The 19,699-nt window shown below is 42.8% G+C and overlaps 2 long non-coding RNA genes, 4 other non-coding genes and 3 pseudogenes across 7 annotated transcripts; 7 read left to right on the top strand and 2 right to left on the bottom strand.

The window, feature by feature from the left end:
* The first annotated feature begins 4,423 nt into the window (after positions 1-4,423).
* On the top strand, positions 4,424-5,470 carry LOC147263309 (uncharacterized). Its single transcript, XR_015112619.1, has 3 exons — positions 4,424-4,512; positions 5,107-5,141; positions 5,436-5,470. It is a non-coding gene; the product is annotated as an uncharacterized LOC147263309 (long non-coding RNA).
* Positions 5,471-6,757: 1,287 nt separating this feature from the next.
* LOC147263310 (uncharacterized) lies at positions 6,758-9,951 on the top strand. Of its 2 annotated transcripts, XR_015112621.1 has the most exons (4): positions 6,758-6,887; positions 7,116-7,229; positions 7,373-7,445; positions 9,920-9,951. It is a non-coding gene; the product is annotated as an uncharacterized LOC147263310 (long non-coding RNA). The 2 variants fall into 2 exon arrangements; XR_015112620.1 differs by lacking the exon at positions 9,920-9,951 and having other exon boundaries at positions 7,373-7,598.
* On the top strand, positions 8,191-8,299 carry LOC147263311 (5S ribosomal RNA; annotated as a pseudogene).
* On the top strand, positions 8,611-8,729 carry LOC147263312 (5S ribosomal RNA; annotated as a pseudogene).
* LOC147263313 (5S ribosomal RNA) lies at positions 9,039-9,157 on the top strand. Its single transcript, XR_015112891.1, has one exon. It is a non-coding gene; the product is annotated as a 5S ribosomal RNA (ribosomal RNA).
* Positions 9,469-9,577, top strand: LOC147263314 (5S ribosomal RNA; annotated as a pseudogene).
* Positions 9,952-10,536: 585 nt separating the features above from the next.
* On the bottom strand, positions 10,537-10,609 carry trnak-uuu (transfer RNA lysine (anticodon UUU)). The gene has a single exon. It is a non-coding gene; the product is annotated as a tRNA-Lys (tRNA).
* A 243-nt stretch (positions 10,610-10,852) lies between these two features.
* Positions 10,853-10,925, bottom strand: trnaf-gaa (transfer RNA phenylalanine (anticodon GAA)). The gene has a single exon. It is a non-coding gene; the product is annotated as a tRNA-Phe (tRNA).
* Positions 10,926-14,497: 3,572 nt separating this feature from the next.
* trnas-gcu (transfer RNA serine (anticodon GCU)) lies at positions 14,498-14,579 on the top strand. Its single transcript has one exon. It is a non-coding gene; the product is annotated as a tRNA-Ser (tRNA).
* Positions 14,580-19,699: the final 5,120 nt, after the last annotated feature.

Below are 19,699 nucleotides of genomic sequence, written 5' to 3' on the forward strand. Positions count from 1 at the left end.
ATGTTGAGCTGTGGACATCAGCTGACTGCTTTTCTTGCCACTGCCTTGCTGGCAGGAAAAGCCTGAGCAGAAATGAAGAGTGAGTTCAAGGCAGTAGATTTCACTCCATAGTTTAGGCCTTCATCCAGCAAGGAACCATAAATGATGATGTCAGCACTCCTCCAGCACTGCGATGCAGCTTAGAGAGGTCGGAGAATCACATGACTTCTCTCACTGGTTATTGATGTTTATCTGTGTCTATATATAATTTATGTCATGTATATATTTGTATATTAATATGTTATTCATGTTACATAAAACATGTTAAACACGGAACAGCGTGGACACAACAAATGAACTGGTTCAGAGACACGAGGCAAAAAAAGCTGGATGAACTCTTCTTCATTCCAAAAATGACTTCACCCTTGAACACTGACGTCAGGTCATTTTATAGGGTCCTCCATTTTTTATTTATGTGACGTTGCATATTGGGAAATAATTATAAAAAAATATATATTTTGATGAAAACTATATTTGATCAGGAAAACTACATTGGGTCAAATAAATCCATCGTTCGTGACGGTGTTACTAATTTTAACTTTAGTGCTCTGGTGCTGATTGCCTCATTAAGATCTTCATGAAGAAATAAACTGAGATTTGTAAAAATGTTTTTTTTTTACAGAGTTGGCAGTTTGAGCATTGAATCTTTCTTTGTGTTGAGAACAAACCCTCAAAGCCTTCATGTTTCAGTTTGCTTCACAGCTAACAGACAAACACCTCTTAGCCTGGTTCTGGTAGTCCAGGTTTAAACACCAATACAAGGATTTTATGCTGATTTCTTCACATGCAGCTGAAATCTAGACTTCAAGTGTTCATGTGAGGTTACAGCTTCACGCCTATTTAGTTTTCAACAAATATTACGTCACTTTTATGCATTGAGCTCACTAACGAACTTTAGTCTCAGTAGCTGAATCTGTTAGGGGGAAGGCAGTGTGGACCGGCAGGAGCCTCCTACAAAATGCAATGGAGAGAAGAAGAAATCCTGAGGAGTCGCTATGAGATTGAAGTGTTAAAGACGTGGCTCCTTTGGTGGTGATAGGATTTGAGTTATTGACTCTATTTTTAGTTTATTTCAATGTTATTGCAAACATCAGCTGCTCACTTATCAGCTAGCAAGTAAACAACAGTATTGTTCAGTGTGCTAGCTGAAGTAGACCGAGCGGTCAGTTGAGTCTTTATTTCCATGTGTGCTCATGGTAGCAGGGGTTTAGATTTCTAAATGTAACCCTTTTACCACCGGCTCCAATATTAAAACCCACCTTAGGCTTACAGGGAACACTAACTCATTTCAAATATCTTGTATGGTAAAAGTCCCATCTGGAATAATTAATATCAATCTAGGGCAATGTATGATTCTCACTCTTAAATATTCAAATGGAGGCTATGGGGAGTACACTTGACCTTTAAACTCTGCTGAAAAGCTTCAGTAACAACACACAAATTCAATGAAACCAACACAAGATTTCAGTTTAGAAAATGTATTAAAAGCTTGCAGAAAAACACATTCAAACCTTGAATAAACAAGACTATAGAAAATGAAAAGAACCCCGGGGTATATTGTTTGTCTTTTTTTCAACTGTCTAATTTTATTTCGAGTGCACTCTTGTTTACTTTCGTTGGCCCGCTTTAATTGGAGCTCATGATGGAAACCTTTACCAGATCCCCCCGTGTGTTGGTGAAGTCAACAATACCGGACCGCAGCCGATGAATCCCTCGCTCGTTGTGGCAGCAACCGTCCCGCTCGCAGCAGCCCGCAGCAACAGACCTCCGTGATTCGGCAGCAGCGGCACATCCTCCGACTCCTTCGGCAGCAGTGACGCGTCCTCCATTAACGACTCTCTCCCGAGGCGACTATCCGAAGCTCCTGTCCCGTCCGTGCAGCGGCGTCTCCATTCAGCGTGGACAGCGTTAGCCTAGCTCCCGCTAGCTTCTGTAACTGGACTTGCCTGGTGCTCAAAACACAATCGGTGGCGGAGAATCCGACTCACGCACTCCGATCACGTCGGTCAATTATAGTTCACAGTCCGTTACCGATAAAAACTCCTCTCCGACAACACACAGTCTCCAAACTCCGATAACGTTACGTCATTCACACGATGCTCCTTCCTCGCGCTCGTTTCTCCCGGAAGTGTAAACACTAAAGGTCATGAACTCACGCACGTAACCTAACGTAATAGAATTACTTTAACATTTTTGAAAGACATTCACACCCCATGAAATGATGTTTTTTTGAAAGTTAAATTTTAAACCAATATTATTTTAATATCTTCTTCATAATACTAATGTAAATTTTAGCTTAACCATGAACTGGCATTTTATTCTTAACTTATTCCTGTGAAAATCATGAAATAAATACCACTGATTTCTCAGAGTATTACATCAACCTCGGATTAAATTAAAGCTGCAGTCAGTGTTGTTTGGGCCTGAGCCTCCTCCCGCCCACCGGGGCCGAGCAGCAGGGGTCGTCCTGAATCCAGTGATGAATTTTATGAAAGCGGTGGGACTTGTACATTTACAGCAATTGCTTGCAGTGTACTACAAGATTTCAACAGTATCACCCTGTTTATAAAAATACAGTACTTTGCTGTTAATTCTAATAGGAATCTGTTAAATTACACCCCATGACTGTTTAACAGAACTATGCTGTAATGCTAAAATACAGTACTTCACTGTAAATAAATCAAGAGTATCATGCAGTATCTTTGCCTTATGGACGCAAGGAGAATCTCCTGATCTGCACGTGAGGCCAGAGCCTTGGTTTTCATCATCCATCTCAATCACAGTCATTTGGTGAGTAGCGATTGCATTTATTGTAGACACTGGCGCAAAGTCTGTAGGCCAGTGGAGGCTAAGTGAAGTTTCCAGTTTGTGTGGCGACACACGAGTGGGGGGTGCACTTATTAAAATATAATAGTGACCAAAGCCGGACAACGCCACCTTGGGAATTTCGCCCAAGGAAATAGTTAACGTACTGACCAAAAGGCACTCACAGGTTCATTTACTAATTGGCAGGAGACGTGGTTCCATGACAAAAATATTTTATTGTAAACAGGCCAGCAGATTAAAAAGAGAACAAGAATGAATCTAAACAAGTCTGGAGCTTACCAGTGGGGGTGAGGGATCCCAAGGCAGAAGACACCCTGATCAATTGGGACATCACATTTAAAAACACATGATTAAAGCAAAACAGGGGTGCACAGCACACAAGAGGAAAAGCGACACCAGGACCATGAGCTCCCAGTACCTGAAACGAAATGACAAGAATTATAATTTAACACCAAAACTAAAAAAAAAAAAAAAAAAACACAAACCAGAACCAAACTCAAACCACAATTTAAAAATTAATTCGAGAAACAAGATTTAATTATTAAAAACAAATTAGCAAGGAAAAATAATACAACCCAAAATAACCAGAAACGAGTTCATTTCTCCATTGCTAGACCAGGGAGCTAACGGATAGCCGTCCAGCAGCTTGCTACACCCTGAAGCCCAAGCGGAGGAATGGGAAACAATGCAGATCCAAACCTTCAGAGCACCATGAAGTACAGTTCAGTGGCGCCACACGGTGGACATCAGGATCTGGCAGACCCTGGTTAAACAAGGTGAATTACTGCAACAACCTCCAGTTCAACACAGCGGATTCCAATTCATTAACACAGAAGCAGAGCACTCCAGTGAACACAGTAAACAGTGAACAAACAAACAAGCAAAACATGTGTAGATGGCCAGTAGGTCGCAGAACAGGCTAGTAGCAGAGCAGGCTAATAGAGCAGGAGCCTGTAACAAAGCTGGGTAGTCTGTAGCCAAACAGCCAGAGCAAAGCAGGGTAGTCTGTAGCAAAACAGCAGCCAGAGCAAAGCAGGGTAGTCTGTAGCAAAACAGCAGCCAGAGCAAAGCAGGGTAGTCTGTAGCAAAACAGCAGCCAGAGCAAAGCAGGGTAGTCTGTAGCAAAACAGCAGCCAGAGCAAAGCAGGGTAGTCTGTAGCAAAACAGCAGCCAGAGCAAAGCAGGGTAGTCTGTAGCAAACAGCAGCCAGAGCAAAGCAGGAGCATCTGGCAAAGCAGGATAGTCTGGCAAGACAGCGCCCGGTAGCAAAGCAGCAGCTAGTTCTTCCTCAGTGTCACGGCTCACCAGCTGTGCCAATCAGGTGTAGATCGCACGCATGCAGAGCAAAGGGTTTCACAGCTAGTATGCTGTGGCAAACAGCCTCTGCACGTCAGATCGGCGGGGGGGGGGGGGGTGTTTCCCCACTAGCGGCGATTAAGGGACCGTGTCCCAAAAGCCGGACGCCTACAATTAAACACGTGAATATGAAAAACGTGCATGATCAGCATGCAACACGAGCTACAGGGAGCTACTGCTACATACCAGCAAAGACGGTGGCGAGAAGGCAGACGTGAGGCGATCAGAGGCGGAAGCGAGGTGACCAGGAAGTGGGAGGACCGCGGACCCCAAGAGCAAGAGATTGACCAGGTAGATGCTGCCCCTATTTATAGAGCAGCGCCTCACACTGGTTGGCTAATGATGGTACAAGCCAAGTCAGGCATCACCAACCAGTCTCACTGCTAGGATGGGACCTCTCATCCTGCCACATTTGCATTGATAATTACACTCGGTGCACATCATGCTAGCCAGATTTAGCAGCTAGCCAAAATGTTGAAAATGCTTGCAAATTAGTCCAAAAAACACAGAGAGTTGACTTTACTTTTTACATCTCGAGCCTCCACAAATTAATGTGTGCGACATCTGTATTTTGCCTGTGAATTCATGAAGCTTTCTGATAGTCTGAACCATTTTACAGTACACACAATATACGTGTCACACAACAGTTAAGTCGGTTCATATTAAGATGAGTGCACACTGACTGTGTTTACATGCAATTACGTTCCTCCATCTTGTGCTAGGCTACTGCTCTGGCATGAGTCTGTCTGATGGCATGATTACAGTGTACTTAAGGCCATAGATCAGGAGCTGTGGTTGTATTTGTTTAAAAAAGAGTGGTTTTAGCATCGTTCAAGTGCCTGCTCATTTGTGTTGATTTTTCTTTGTCTCTGATATTGCCTACAGATGCAGGAGCCTATTTTCCAGCTGCCCTGATCCTAGTAAGTACTTGCCTGTCCATCACATTTCACAGTTAATCAGTTATTTTTTCAGACCTCAAACATTGAAATAGACAACTATGTTATCTGGTCAAAGAAGCTGTTTTTTTCTTCTTCTTCTTCTCTTCTCTTTTCTCCCTGTTTTTTTGGATCTCCAACACTATATCTACATGTATATATTTGATGGCTTATAATGTCTCATTTATCTGAGTGAGTTCCAACACTCCTTTTTTAGGCGCTTCATTGGAATAAATCCTGAGAGTGTCTGCATGTTTTCCCTGTGCTGGTTCTCTCCAGGTACTCCAGCTTCCTTCCACAGTCCAAAGACATGCAAATGGAAATGCAACTCTAAATTGACCGTAGGTATGGCTGTGAGTGTGAATGGTTGTCTGTCAATATTTGTTGGCTGCGGTGGACTGCGATGGACCACTGACCTGTCCAAGGTAATGTCCCCTCTGGGATAGGCTCCAGCCCCACCCTGTGACACTTAACAGGATAAGCGGAAAAATGGATGGATGGATGGATGGATGGACGGATGGATGGATGGATGGATGGATGGATAGATGGGTGGGTGATCACTCACAGGACTGTGAGTCTCTCACTCTGACCGCTTCATGCTATGGGACTTACACTGACGTAACCTGATTAGCTCAGTCAGTTGAGCATGAGACTCTTAGTCTCAGGGTTGTTGGTTCAAGCCCCATGTTGGGTGTTGATCTTAAACACCACTGCTTGTCCTCTCAGTTTTGAAAGCTTTGTTTGTAAATTGTCAGAAAAATCAGTGAATAAACAATACAAACTTAGGCTTTGTCAGAAATTCCATGCTTCCAAACTAACCAATATGAAAAAAACAAAAGGTGAGACTTTTTCATGCATTCGAAAAATTTGTATGCGCTTCATTGTATCCGCTTTCTATACTTCCATGCATCCCAGCTTATTTCTGTTAAGGGTTGCAGGGGGAGGCTGGAGCCTTTCCCAGTGGCTTTCAGGTGAGAGGCAGGTTTCACCCTGGACAGGTAGCCAGTCCATTGCAGACAGAATACCCACGCAGGCACGGAGAGAACATGCACACACCACACAGAAAGAACCTGTGCTCGAGCCAGGACTTGAACTTGCTTTGAGGCGACACTGTTAACAACGGTACCACCGTGCCACCCATTGACTGTAACACATTGTAAACAATATACACTCTTGTTATCATACAACACGTAGCCCTGTACAAAAATCAAATAAATTACATCGCATAAAAAGCATAAAGAGATGTGTTAAAAAGTTCAAAAATAAATAGAGTTCATGATCTTTAAAATTGGTTATAATGTGAGCAGGTTAAAAGCATAAATATAATATGTAACATTTAAAAAGTAAAACTATTTACAGTTAAAAAATAAATTCATATAAAGGTCTTTAAGTTCTCTGAGTCTGGAAAAGATCAGTGATCTGAGAATAAGGAGAGGGGAAGAAGCCGTGTTTATATGTAACCTCAATTGTTACCTGTCAATCATTTCATTCCTGTCTTATCTTTGGGTGTATTAAGACCGCAAAAGCCAATGAGAGGAAAGTTACTGTGTAAGGGGTGGGACTAGTGGCGCAGGTTTGTGAGGTGAGTAGTTAGCGCGCATGGGGAGAGAAACAGAGGCAATGATCAGAGAGTTAAGAGGGGAGGCATCATTTGTGTGGAGAGCATTTAAGTTTATTTTGGAGGTCGACGACTGGTGGTCCTGATGTAAACTTCTGTGTGACCTTCGAGAGGTGAATATTTATGCCTGTATTTGCGCTTTATCTAACTGTTATAGTGAAAAGAGACTGGATGTGTACATGGTTAGCGACGTGCTAGCTAGGGATAGCATTCCGTGCTAATGTGCCAGCAGATCGTAGCTTTAGCGTTGTAATATTTTTGGAGCGAAAGTAAAGGTAATGCGAATTCGACACGAGATAATGTTTGATAATTGTGGCTAAATTAAGATAATATGCTTGAAGGAGACGGACATTGGAGAGAGAGAGACGGGTTTCCATCCGATGGCTCTGCTGTTCTGCTGTGCCTTGTCCTGCTGTGTTTTCTTCTTCGTGACTTTCGCTGTCCCGCCATTGCGTGTGAGTGTTTGGATTGTGACTTCCACCGCCATTGCCATTACCATTCAGACTCTCATCCTCCATTCCCGTTCTCCCCCTTCTAATAAAACCCTGGATTTGTGAGGACTAACATACACATGCACTTGCTTTTATTGTGTGCTCAGCTGCGAGTGAAGCGGCCATTACAGTTGTGAAGCCCCGACCGCACACGAGCTTCAATAAACAGGCCTGAAACAGGTAAAAATTTAATTTAAGGTGTTTCATATGAATGTGTGTGTGCCCACAGGTAAAATATTGAGTTTTAGTTGTTGTAAATTAAAGAATACCGTTTTAGAAGGTAACTTAAGGATTCTGAAAGGGATTAAATATGATGTATATTTTAAAAAAACAAAAGGGTTATCTTTTGTAGAGGAAACTTTTTTTCCTTACAATTGAGGTGTAAAGGATGACTTGAGGGTATTTTATGTGAAACTATCTAACTAAAAAAGATTTTTTTTTTCATTGAAATGAAAGTTCAGAACCAAGAAAGACACTGTTTGTTTTGTTTTGAAAATCCTCTTACTCATTGTTAATAATTTTGTTCATTGTATTTTTATAATACTAGAATATATTCAATTTTTATTTCATCCATCTCTGTGAACAAGTACCTGTGAAGGATTAATTTGCAATTCTTTTAACTTCAGCTTGAGGAAAGGGCAGCTTTGAGTCTTTGGGGACCAGCATGAGCGACCTTCCCTCACGCACTTCTTCTTGAAGCGCCTTTCCGCAGCTTTGAAATGGAATGTCATGCAGCGTGTAATTTGAAGTCGACAGATGGCAGATGCAGTACTTTTCTCTAGATGACATCAACATTCTTTTCTTTATATTGACAGGACACCTATTTGGCGTGTGAAAAGACCCTGAGCCTGTTGCGCCTCACTTTTTTTCTGAGGTTGTAAAGTATGTGAAATGGATATAGAGCCCATGTGTGTCAGCGTCAAGGGCTTACGGCCATACCACTCTGAACTCGTCTGATCTCGGAAGCTAAACAGGGTCGGGCCTGGTTACTACTTGGATGGGAGACTGCCTGGGAGTCCCAGGTGCTGTAAGCTTTTTTGTTTCTTTGTGAGGAAAGGGCAGCTTTGAGTCTTTGGGGACCAGCATGAGCGAGTTTCCCTCACACACCTTTTCTTGAAGCGCCTTTCTGCAGCTTTGAAATTGAATGTCATGCAGCGTGTAATTTGAAGTAGACAGATGGAGGATGCAGTACTTTTCTCTAGATGACATCAACATTCTTTTCTTTGTATTGACAGGACATGTATTTGGCGTGTGAAAAGACCCTGAGGCTGTTGGGCATCACTTTTTTTCTGAGGTTGTAAAGTGTGTGAAATGGATATAGAGCCCATGTGTGTAAGAGTCAAGGGCTTACGGCCATACCACTCTGAACACGCCCGATATCGTCTGATCTCGGAAGCTAAGCAGGGTTGGGCCCGGTTAGTACTTGGATGGGAGACCGCCTGGGAATACCAGTTGCTTTAAGCTTTTTTGTTTCATTGTGAGGAAAGGGCCGCTTTGAGTCTTTGGGGACCAGCATGAGCGAGCTTCCCTCACACACCTTTTCTTGAAGCGCCCTCTGCAGCTTTCGAATGGAATTTCATGCAGTGGTTAATTTGAAGAAGACAGATGGCAGATGCAGTACTTTTCTCTCGATGACATCAACATTCTTTTGTTTTATTGACAGGACACCGATTTGGCGTGTGAAAAGACCCTGAGGCTGTTGCGCATCACTTTTTTTCTGAGGTTGTAAAGTGAGTGAAATGGATATAGAGCCCATGTGTGTCAGAGTCAAGGGCTTACGGCCATACCACTCTGAACACGCCCGATCTCGTCTGATCTCGGAAGCTAAGCAGGGTCGGGCCTGGTTAGTACTTGGATGGGAGACCGCCTTGGAATACCAGGTGCTGTAAGCTTTTATGTTTCTTTGTGAGGAAAGGGCAGCTTTGAGTCTTTGGGGACAAGCATGAGCGAGCTTCCCTCACACACCTTTTCTTGAAGCGCCTTTCTGCAGCTTTGAAATTGAATGTCATGCAGTGGTTAATTTGAAGTAGACAGATTGCAGGTGCAGTACTTTTCTCTAGATGACATCAACATTCTTTTCTTTGTATTGACAGGACACCTATTTGGCGTTTGAAAAGACCGTGAAGCTTTTGCACGTCACTTTTTTTCTGAGGTTGTAAAGTGAGTGAAATGGATATAGAGCCCATGTGTGTCAGAGTCAGGGGCTTACGGCCATACCACTCTGAACTCGTCTGATCTCGGAAGCAAAGCAGGGTCGGGCCTGGTTAGTACTTGGATGGGAGACCGCCTGGGAATACCAGGTGCTGTAAGCTTTTTTGTTTCTTTGTGAGGAAAGGGCAGCTTTGAGTCTTTGGGGACCAGCATGAGCGAGCTTCCCTCACACACCTTTTCTTGAAGCGCCCTCTGCAGCTTTGGAATGGAATGTCATGCAGTGGTTAATTTGAAGTAGACAGATGGCAGATGCAGTACTTTTCTCTCGATGACATCAACATTCTTTTCTTTTATTGACAGGACACCTATTTAATTTGAAGTAGAAAGATGGCAGATGCAGTGTACTGGGCTTCTCTCTACTCCTCTCTCTCCTCCTATATGTGTCATACATTAATTATACTCATAGGTATTACTAACTTGTCTCCTTTTCTGGAGCCTTTTAGGCTCCTCTCATTCCAGATCTGGGTGCTGCTGGAGGAGGCTGCAGAGCTGAAGAGGCTCAAGCTGCCACCCGTAGCTCCACCTACTCACATCACCGTCTTTCCATCAGTCTCTCTCTCTCTTTATCTCTGTCCCTCTCTTTCCTTCTACATATCCGTCTTCCTCCATTATCTGTTTGTTTCCTGTTCTCTTTCCCCCCAATCGGTCAAAGCAGAAGGCCGTCCCCATTGAGCCTGGATCTGCTCGATGTTCCTGCCTGTTAAAAGGAAGGTTTTTGTCGCCGCTTTTGCAGGATGTGCTTGCTGATGGAGAATTGTTGGGTGTAGATTCATTGAAGCAGTTTGGTACTGGACCTGCTCTACCTGTAAAGTGTCATGAGATAAGTTTTCTTGTGATTTGGTGCAATATAAATAAAATTAACTTGACCAGTGTCATTTGTGGTCTTTCGTTAATTGCATGCCACATGAAATTATTATTAGTCACTTTTATCTCACATTTGACCTGCAGCTACAGTCTCACAGTGGCAAGACGAGAACACTTCTACTTCTGATGATAACAGTTTGTTCAACAATGAACTTCATCCAGTACCATGTTGTTAAACACTGGAACACCAGCATAGCACCTGAACAGGGACTTGAACCCTGGACCCTCAGATTAAAAGTCTGATGCTCTACCGTCTGAGCTACTCAGGCTCTTCCTTCAGCATTTAGACAGGAAAAGAAACACCTGTGAAGGTCAAACTGCTGCTTTCTTGACTTGTTCAATCCTCCATGTTCAAGTCCACCATGCTTTTGATTGGCTCTGATTCTCTGTGGCAAAATCCAACAAGAGGCTCCAGAAATGTCTTAAATGTCATAAGAATGCACAGGACAAGATGTTCGTTTCCTTCATGTCTGCAGTTCCTCCACTGGAAAGTAAAGTCAATGCTGTTCCTCTGCTGAAACCTGGGATCGGACCAGGGACCTTTAGATCTTCAGTCTAACGCTCTCCCAACTGAGCTGTTTCAGCTCTGCATGAGGGCCCTGCTTTTCTCATTTTATAATCTCTTCCACTCTCACTAGAACTTAGAGAGGATTTGAGCTTCTGAAGTCATGACACATTGAACAGTTCGACAGGACCATTTTTGATGAATGTCTGAATCAAACAAGCCTCTTTTGTTTGTCTTCTTCCCAGTTGCCTCAACATTGTGTGAGCCAATAATTCCACATCTGTACCAGACACACCTCTTGTTGGTGGGTTTTCTGGATCTTTCTGTTCTAACAGTGTCTTTTATCTTAAATATGCCACTTTCACATGAAAACATCAATAACAGGACAATATCAATACTATTATTGCTGCTGTTGCTGTTGTTGGTTGTGTGTCTGTCTTCCATCCCCCTGTCCCCCTGTCTTTCTCTCTGCTTGTCTTTCACCCTCATCTTGTTCCCATCTTTTTGTCATTCTCTCCCTCATTTCTCTTTGTCTTTTGTCTTTTCTTCTCTATATTTGTCTTCTGCTGCTCCAGGATCAGCTCCTATCATACAGTGGTCCAGAACCATTATGAAGCCTGATCATGAATGTGAGCAAAGCTCTTAGAACAGGCCTGCTGCCACCACAACTAAGATCCTGCAGGTCACTAGAAACTCCAGTGTCCAGCTGACAAGTGGACTTTCCTCTGATCTGTGGTGGTGCTGAGTTTAGCAAACATCTCCAACAAGAAGATGAAGGAGGCCATCAACTCCTCCAAGCTCAACATCTATACTGGCTTTACTGGGAGATCAGGAGGTCAAAGCAGATCTTCACCCTCCACCTCAGATGGTTTCTACTCACAGAGATGAGGGACCAGTTCAAACCAGCTACCTGGAGCTCCCTTAAGCCATTGTCCCCATCAGCTAACATCTGGATCTGGACCTGCACCGGTGCTGATTTGTGTCTTGAGTCCCCAGAGTTTGTTGAACCAGAGAAGCTTCAACTGGTGACGGTCGTACAACCAAGTGTGAAGGTGAGCCTGCATTGTCTGATCTGGAGCTAACAGGGGAATTAGCAAGTACTCTGACTGTTCTAGAGTTGCTGCTTAGTTGAATTTGAATTTATTTGTTGAAATGTTCCAGTTTCTATGAGGTCAGGGAAGATTGGTGTGGATCTAAAGGTCCCTGGTTGGATCCCAGGACATTGTTTTGGCTCATTTGAACATTTTCAAACCCTCGTTGCTCAGATTTTACATGAATTTGATCATGACTTTTGGACAAATGTCTTGTTTATTAATTAAATAATCACTTCAGTTATGAATTTAGTGAGTCACCCAGACTTGGTCAATAACAAAAATTAGTCTGGTTATTATTCAGTTTCCAGTCAGTAGGGACACACGCACACACACACACACACACACACACACACACACACACACACACAGCCTGTCTTTGGTATAAAATGGTCTGTCACATTCACGTTGGAAGATTTCTCTGACTCCATTGTGAATAAAGAGATTCATCATCTGACACCTGAGTCTTGATCCACTGATTCCTCTGATCCACCTCTTTCTGCTCCAACAAGGCTGACATGGATCAGGTGGGTCCATGTCATCCAATCAGTAGGTTTCTCTTCTCAATTAATTTTCTTCATCCCAGTTTAGATTGATTCTTCTCAGCCTCATGAAGGAGCATCTGATCAGGTGTTTGACTGCTTGTTAGTTGTAATTCCATAGATTTTAATCTCAGATGTTATAGAATTAATAAGAACATCTTAAAGACCTTTGTCCAACACTTGAAACTCACCTGTCTGTGGAGGCCCAACTGGCCTTTGGTCGTGAGGTGGTGGATGCATGTGAATGAAATGAGGCTCGTGTTGCTGTGAGGAGCCACTAGAGGGAGACACCTGTCGTTCCTCCCAGCTGACAATGAGGCTTCACAGCTGCATTTGAAGCTGTCCTTTATGAGTCACAACTGTCTTGAGCTCAGGAGCCAAACTCACCGAAAAAATATGCAAGTGGCTTTGGACAAAAGCGTCTGCTCAATGAAATTGTAGGATTGTAGAATTCTATAAATGTATAATATAATTGTCGAAATGCTCTTTCTCACCACCCCCCAAAGTCTGTGCCAGGGTCTCTGGCCAGTGGTCAATGGCTCCTATCACCTTCCCAGGATGGATCCAGCTTGCTTGTCTTTTTAATTCTGCACTTATTAGAGACCTGGAAACAAAGGAATGCGGAAAAAGAGAAAATAGGACCTCACACAAATGGGCTTGTGACACAATTTTAAAGAGTTGTGTCAATGTGAATCTTTTACAAATGTGTGTGTGAATGTGGTTGTTGTGGCCGAGTGGTGAAGGCGATGGACTAGAAATCCATTGGGGTCTCCCTGCTCAGGTTGGAGTCCTGCCAACAACGTTAAAGTGTTGATGTTCTGGAGGAGACAACATCTGATCTTTTTAGATCCACGAGTCAAAGGTTTTCTTTAAAGTGCTGCAGCAGCTGAGGATGAGGGAGAGACAGAATTTCAAACCATCTTCGTGAGGACATTTTGAAAAATGATGATATTTGCCACAGTTATTATTGACTTGGAACACTGCAAAAATATCCCCTCTCCAAAAACCCTCCTCTTCAACTTTGTACCCAAGTTGTCTCCTCATCAGGCACCACAGTGTCCAGGATGTTCAGTCAAAAAGTCATTAATGATTTTAAAAATGTCCATCAAACACAAAATAAGGCTTCAAATAGGTAAAATCACCATCTGTAGACTGGACCAATATGCTGATGTGATCCTTTGATTAGTTTAGGATCAGTCAGAGATCAAAGACTGAAGCAGGAGATCAATGCTCAGAACCCAGAGATCAAAGACAGAATTCAGACATCAGAGAAAGAATTCAGACATCAAACACATACCTGATGGAGGCTCCACCCCCCCCCAGACAGTTTCCATGTAAGTCGTAAGTTTTATTTTTAAAGCGCCAAATCACAACAAGTGTTATCTTCTTTTTATTCTTTTTATTAAAGATTGAAGCTCCATACAAGACAGTTTGTAGACAAGAACATCACAGCCTGGGAAGCTTTCACTTCTTTTGATGGACAGCTTTGATTTCAGGTTCTACCTCTGTAAAATTGAAAGTAAAGTAAATGAAGCACCTGTGAAGGTAAAACTGATGATGTCATGACTTGTTCAGTCCTCCAACGTTAAAGTCCAACAAGCTTTTGATTGTCTCTGATTCTCTGTGGCAAAATCCAACAAGAGGAAAAAGAAAATCTTGAGGTTGTCTCACTTTTTTTTTTTAAAGAAACTCTGCATAGGACAGTGATAGGATGCTTGTTTCCTTGGATGAAAAAGTCTGGTACTCTCATCTTCTTAAACATTTACTTGCTCAATCAGGACAAGAGAATCTGAGCTTGGATGTCATTTTGTAGTAAAAGGTGAATTAAACTTGTAAACATCAGCTGGTGTTCACTCTGATGATGTATCGATGGTCTGTATTCTGCCTTCTGTAGCACGATGCTGCTGGGAAGAAGCCTGATTATGTCAGAGTTGTGTTCAGTGGCTCCTGCTGGGTCCATTTCTGACAAATAGGCTCCAAAGAGTTCAGGTGTTTAAAAGCTCAGGGTTGCTGTCAGCAGACGAGGTGGCCGAGTGGTTAAGGCGATGGACTGCTAATCCATTGTGCTCTGCACGCATGGGTTCGAATCCCATCCTCGTCGTGAGCGACTCTGGTTTCTACTCCAACATTATGGAATTACTGTGAGGCTTTTAACTGACACAGATACCAGTTGAGTCAACTTCCCTTTCACAACCTGACCAAAACAACTCAGACACCCAGAGCTCACATGTGTCAATCACCTCTGTAGAAGGTCCCGCCCCCACAGAGCTATAAATCCTCCCATCAGTGAAGAAAACTGAAGACGCCTCTTGGATGAGAGCTGAAGCATCTTCAAGAAACCTGAAATAGTCCACTTGGTACATTTAAATAATTCTACAATTTCTTTCAGCTTTCGTCCAAAGCCACGTGCATGTATCACATGTATATCATATATATGTGATACTCTTTCATCTACTCATGAACCAAAAATGCAGTCTAATACCAGTAAATTTGTGCAGAAAAATGTCATTTGTGCTCCTTCTTTTATTTATTTGTTTATTTAGTATTTTTTAATGTATTTTCTTTCAATTCACATTTTGTCCATTAACTTCATAATCACTCTTCACAGTCGCCATCTCATCACATGACTAAAGTTTGGGTTCTGTATTGGTGGTAAAATATCCTTCCATGCCCCTCACTAGTTTGCACACAGAAAAGCATATTTTACTGGTTTCAAATCTCTTAGTGTGTTCTCTCTCTTAAACCAGCTGTGGCAGCTTTCATTGTGTGATTGATTTTAAAATATAAAGATAGAACAGAACCATTGGAAGAAGATGTCAGGACATTTGAAGGAATGTAAATCTCCTCTTGAAATGTTGCAGTGTGCAGCTGAGACTCTCTGGCAGTGGCACAAGGAGCCACAATGGCAGAACCTGGACCCTCCTGGAGGAGAACCACAGGTGAGGGCCTTCTTGGCTCCAGATTGATGGAAATCAAGTGTCTGAGGCTGTTAGCAGCCATGAAGTTGATCTGGTTGGGCACTGGTATTTTTTCTTGCTGCAGCTCAGGAGTGATTCAGGAGAAGAGTTTCAGAACAGCCAAGGTTGGGGACTGGAATTTTCAAATTTCCCCTGGAACCAGACAAACTTGGGAGGTAAAACCTCCAATCATAGCCACTCAGATGCAGCAGCAGAAAGAAGCTGTCATCTACCCTGACAGTCAGAGCATCAAGTCAAGAAAACATCAACCATCTTGTAGTTCCAAACCTTCACCTGTCAGATTCAGCTACTTCTTATTGTGGGACTTTAAATTTGAACACAATGGAATTTGGACAAGGAGTTTTCCTTCAAGTCAGAACATCATCGTCCAGCCTCCAACCAGAGGTCCATCAGTTATCATGGGAGCCACATGTGGAGTCTGGGTTCTTTTCTAGAATGTGACGGCAATGACAGTCCTGCCAAGTGACATCACTGACATGACTGGATGACTTCAGTCACATGACTGGATGGCTTCAGTCACGTGACTGGATGGCTTTAGTCACGTGACTGGATGACTTCAGTCACATGACTGGATGATTTGAATATTTTGTTGTGGGCCTCTGGACCTTTTTTAAATCAGTAGTTGACCACAGGTAGCTTAGCCAACTGTTAACTAATTAACTTTTAGTCCAGACAAAGAATGTGGGTTGACAGTTATTCATACAAAGTCTTTGGTTTCAGATGCAGCCTCAACTGAGACTCCTGGTTCAGAGGATGGGTTTGTTTGCTGTCAGGTTGCCACCTTTCAGAAATGAAAATCAGGGACGCCCACCACGGCTCCTGGGGGCCATGACCACCAGGGGCCTGACTCCCATGAGGTGGGTGCCCACAGCAGTGGTGTGTTTTATTTTGTAGGTGTTTTTAGTCAAGGGGTGATCAAGAAAGCAATTCCTCCTACTTAAAGCTTGAAATGCTTTATCACCAATAAACACATTCTTTATTGTTCAACACTGAACTGCACAATTAAGTTTTAAAATACAAACTCAATAAATGGAGAACTTTATGTGACTTAAGTTCATAACACATCAGCAGGTTTCCCTCCCTTCTTTTTCCAAGTCTCCTTCTTGTTCCTCCTTGCAGCTCTGGGGAACTCTTGGTCTCTCAAAGCCCTGTTGGAAAACTCTGAACAGGACTGCTCAAAGTTGAGAGTGATCACTCCTTTGAGCTCCATGGAGCTCCTGTTCCTGCAGTCACTCCATTTCTGCTTTTTATTTTGTGTTTGTATTAAAGTTCTATTGCTGAAAAAAAAGAGACTTTTTTGCCTTTTTCTTGAGGTAAATATATGAGGGTCGAAACTGACCCATAACACCATGGATGTTACAATAGTTAATAATATTAAAATGAAGAATAAATCAAACCAATCCATGTCAGAGATGTGTTCTAACACCCCTCAGTAATGGTCAGGAAACACAACAACCTTTTGTTTATTTCTATGATTTTCTTGAGGTTCATTTGATCATTTTTTTAACTGAAATCGAGGGTTTACTGACTAAAAAAAGGTCCAGAGGCCCACAACAAAATATTCCAATCAATATTTCCATGGATAAGGAAGCCTAACAAGGTAACCAAGAGATGGGAAACAACTTGGATGATAGAAAATTGTTTTTAGTTTATTTTACAGCTGATTGAAGACGAGGGTCAAAACTGACCTGTTAACATCAGAGATGGGAACAGAAAGCTAACACAAGAGGAAGGTTGAAGCTATGAAAAAGGAGTTTGATAAAAATCTTGAACTGACAGTAGAAATATCCTTTTGTATGTTTACCTTTGTTGACAGAAGTCACTTTAGCTTGGCAGTGAAAAGAATCTCTGCTAGCTTGACAAATAAGTGGCACAAACTGGGTTCAAGCTGGACTTTGGACACTGGTATCTGCAACAACTCCCATCAACTCCTAATCTAGCATCTCTGCTGTGCTCAAACTATTTTACAGAACATTTGACAGACCTGTGGAGCAGTGAGGACAGACATGAGTTGATCCACATGATCCACTGAAGCGCCATTTTCCCCTGCCACTGAGGTCACCAACATGAGCTGGAGTTGGGACTCTTGAACTGAACCTGGTATCACAGCGACACCTACTGCTGCAAAATGGAACAGCAACATTGAACCCAAGTACAGGATTGGAGGGAGACTGATGGTCGCTGTTTGGGTTTTTGAAGAACAAGGAGGGCGTTGGTTCAAGCTGGATTCTCAGAGACTATTTCCCCAACCTCTACATTGGCATCTACACTGTCATCCAGTCAGGTGACTGAAGTCATCCAGTCATGTGACTGAAGTAATCCATTCATGTCAGTGATGTCACTTGGCAGGACTGTCATTGCCGTCACATTCTAGAAAAGAACCCAGACTCCACATTTCCTCCTATCTATTATTGTGTACCACCCTCCTGGTCCTTACTCTGAATTCTCAGAGTTTATATCCAGTTCAGTCCTCAAAACAGATGAAGTCATGAGTGTAGATAAATTTCCTTTTCTCCACTGATTATATGTCAAGGTTTGTGTGTGGGGGTGGAGCCTATCCCAGCAGCCTTTGGACAAGAGGCGGGGTTCACCCTGGACGTGTCACCAGTCCATCACAGGGCCAACACACATAGACAGACAACCATTCACACTCACAGCCACACCTACGGTCAATTTAGAGTATCAATCAGCCTCGTCCCCTCTTGATGTCTTTGGACTGTGGGAGGAAGCTGGAGTACCAGAGAGAACCCACACAGACACAGGGAGAACATGCAGACTCCACACAGCTGGGGCTCGAATCTGGAACCTTCTTGCTGTGAGGCCACAGTGCTGACCACTGCACCATTGTGTCCCCTGAAAATGCCACCAGATCGTTTGGATTGTCTATAAAATCAAGTACACATGAACATGAAGAGGTCTTCACAGGGCTGGTGGTGCAATGGATAGCATGACTGACTACTGTCAGAAGATTCTAGCTTCAACTCCTGGCTCGCTCACTTAAAATTTTATACTGAGAAGCTTTCACACCTGAAGTGTGAACCACTGCTAAAAGTCCCTGAAATCCTCCAAGGTTTCCTCCTTGTCTGCTGTAAACATGAACACATGCATGGATCCTGCTACCTCTCACATGTTAAGCTGGCACTTGAAAGTGACAGCAGGAGAACAAAAAATCCCAGTGTGTCATCAACATTTCCTGGAAACTAAATGACAGAAGCCAGTGGTGGCAGGTGAAAAAAATTCTTGGTGGGGCTGGTGTGCCAAAAACATTTCCGTGCCTAGTCTAGTATAATCATTCAAAAAGAGCAGCCGGACAATTATTAAATGTTTTAAAATCGTATTTACTTTCCTTCTTAAAATCGACAGTTTCAAAGACAAAAAAAACCAACAACAATTTACAACTACAGTAAATTTTATGCGATCAAATATTATACAATGATGTTAACTTTACAGAAGGTGATTTGAGCTTAATCTATACAATACAAATCAACAATGTGTGTGTTTGTCTCTCTCTCTCTGTCTCTCTCTTTGTTCATCTGTGTCTGTCTCCTTCTCTGTGTCTCCGTCTTTGTGTCCTTTTCTCTGTGTCTCTATCTCTGTTTGTCTGTCTCTTAGTGTGTGTGTCTCTCTCTGTCTCTCTCTCTTTGTGTCCGTCTCTCTTTCTCTCTTCGTCTACCTGTCTCTCTCCCTCTGTCTCTCTGTCTATTTGTTTCAGTCTTTCTGGGTGTGTGTTTGAATTCAGCAGTTATTTGTACAGGAACTTTGCTCGTCTCTCTTTCTGGGAGGCAAATTTCTCAATGACCCTGGTGTTGAAACCAGGAATGTTTCGTGTCAGTTTTTTCTCAATGGAGAGCATAGCCAGAGCGTTGAGCCGATCTTGTGCCATGGTATTTGTAAGAAAAGTTTTTATCCTCTTCAAAGTGGAGAAGCACCTCTCAGATTCTGACGTTGTCATTGGTGTGGTGATGAGGATGTTGAGCAGACTTACAGTTTCAGTGAACGTGTCTTGAAGGTTATTTTCCATCAAAACCTGATAGAGAGCCAGTGCACCACTGCAACTCTGAAACTCTTCGTTCCCGTAGATCAGAGACAGCTCTGTTTGAAGTCTGGCCTTGTCCAATGAGGGATAGGCTTCCACTGTGGTTTTCAGTGCTGAATCTGGGAACTTTCGGCTGTGCTGTGGGAACAGGTCTCCTTGCAGGAGTGTGGCGCTGACAAGATGCTTGGTGAAACTAAATCTCTCCTT

Source organism: Aulostomus chinensis, chromosome 4 (assembly GCF_037954235.1).
Source record: "Aulostomus chinensis isolate RoL2024-O1b breed Wild chromosome 4, RoL_Achi_v1.0, whole genome shotgun sequence".
Classification (NCBI taxonomy): Eukaryota; Metazoa; Chordata; class Actinopteri; order Syngnathiformes; family Aulostomidae; genus Aulostomus; species Aulostomus chinensis.